Consider the following 2,500-nt stretch of genomic DNA (forward strand, 5'->3'; position numbering starts at 1 on the left):
ACATTACAGACAGAGAGACTCTACCAGATATCACACATTACAGACAGAGAGACTCTACCAGATATCACACATTACAGACAGAGAGACTCTACCAGATATCACACATTACAGACAGAGAGACTCTACCTATCACACATTACAGAGACTCTACTAGATATCACACATTACAGACAGAGAGACTCTACCAGATATCACACATTACAGACAGAGAGACTCTACCTGATATCACACATTACAGAGACTCTACTAGATATCACACATTACAGACAGAGAGACTCTACCAGATATCACACATTACAGAGACTCTACCAGATATCACACATTACAGACAGAGAGACTCTACCAGATATCACACATTACAGAGACTCTACCAGATATCACACATTACAGACAGAGAGACTCTACCAGATATCACACATTACAGAGACTCTACCAGATATCACACATTACAGACAGAGAGACTCTACCTGATATCACACATTACAGAGACTCTACTAGATATCACACATTACAGACAGAGAGACTCTACCAGATATCACACATTACAGAGACTCTACCAGATATCACACATTACAGACAGAGACTCTACCTATCACACATTACAGACAGAGACTCTACCTATCACACATTACAGAGACTCTACCAGATATCACACATTACAGACAGAGAGACTCTACCAGATATCACACATTACAGAGACTCTACCAGATATCACACATTACAGAGACTACCAGATATCACACATTACAGAGACTCTACCAGATATCACACATTACAGACAGAGAGACTCTACCAGATATCACACATTACAGACAGAGAGACTCTACCAGATATCACACATTACAGACAGAGAGACTCTACCAGATATCACACATTACAGACAGAGAGACTCTACCTGATATCACACATTACAGAGACTCTACTAGATATCACACATTACAGACAGAGAGACTCTACCAGATATCACACATTACAGAGACTCTACTAGATATCACACATTAAAGACAGAGAGACTCTACCAGATATCACACATTACAGAGACTCTACCTGATATCACACATTACAGACAGAGAGACTCTACTAGATATCACACATTACAGACAGAGAGACTCTACCAGATATCACACATTACAGACAGAGAGACTCTACCTGATATCACACATTACAGACAGAGAGACTCTACCAGATATCACACATTACAGACAGAGATACTCTACCTGATATCACACATTACAGACAGAGAGACTCTACCAGATATCACACATTACAGACAGAGAGACTCTACCAGATATCACACATTACAGAGACTCTACTAGATATCACACATTACAGACAGAGACTCTACCAGATATCACACATTACAGAGACTCTACTAGATATCACACATTACAGACAGAGCGAATCTACCAGATATCACACATTACAGAGACTCTACCAGATATCACACATTACAGACAGAGAGACTCTACCAGATATCACACATTACAGACAGAGAGACTCTACCAGATATCACACATTACAGACAGAGAGACTCTACCAGATATCACACATTACAGACAGAGAGACTCTACCAGATATCACACATTACAGACAGAGACTCTACCAGATATCACACATTACAGACAGAGAGACTCTACCAGATATCACACATTACAGACAGAGAGACTCTACCAGATATCACACATTACAGACAGAGAGACTCTACCAGATATCACACATTACAGACAGAGAGACTCTACCAGATATCACACATTACAGACAGAGAGACTCTACCAGATATCACACATTACAGACAGAGAGACTCTACCAGATATCACACATTACAGACAGAGAGACTCTACCAGATATCACACATTACAGAGACTCTACCAGATATCACACATTACAGAGACACACACACACACACCGAGAGACACACAAACACACCGAGACACACACACACCGAGACACACACACACACCGAGACACATACACACACACACACCGAGACACACACACCGAGACACACACACCGAGACACACACATACACACACACCTATGCTCACACACACACACACACCAAGGCACACACACACAAGTACGCCCACACACACACACACACCGAGACACACACACACACAGAGACACATACACACACACACACCGAGACACACACACCGAGACACACACACACACACACCGAGACACACACATACACACACACCTATGCTCACACACACACACACACCAAGGCACACACACACAAGTACGCCCACACACACACACACACCGAGACACACACACACACACCTATGCTCACACACACACACACACACACACACACACACACACTGAGACACACACACACACACACACACATTCACACCGAGACACTCACACACACACACACACACACACCGAGACACTCACACCAAGACACACACACACACCGAGACACACACACCGAGACACAAACACACACACACACCGAGACACACACACACACACCGAGACATACAC

The 2,500-nt window shown here is 43.1% G+C and overlaps 1 protein-coding gene and 1 long non-coding RNA gene across 8 annotated transcripts in view; one reads left to right on the forward strand and one right to left on the reverse strand.

Annotated features, from left to right (window-relative positions):
* Positions 1–2,500, forward strand: part of LOC118936868 (zinc finger CCHC domain-containing protein 7-like) — a 96,488-nt gene that overhangs the window by 68,043 nt on the left and 25,945 nt on the right. The window lies entirely within an intron of this gene.
* Positions 423–1,522, reverse strand: LOC118936870. The gene is made up of 4 exons (XR_005034316.1): positions 1,436–1,522; positions 1,116–1,149; positions 644–895; positions 423–467 (listed from the first exon to the last, which is right to left on the reverse strand). It is a non-coding gene; the product is annotated as an uncharacterized LOC118936870 (long non-coding RNA).

Source organism: Oncorhynchus mykiss, chromosome 10, assembly GCF_013265735.2.
Source record: "Oncorhynchus mykiss isolate Arlee chromosome 10, USDA_OmykA_1.1, whole genome shotgun sequence".
Taxonomy (NCBI): domain Eukaryota; kingdom Metazoa; phylum Chordata; class Actinopteri; order Salmoniformes; family Salmonidae; genus Oncorhynchus; species Oncorhynchus mykiss.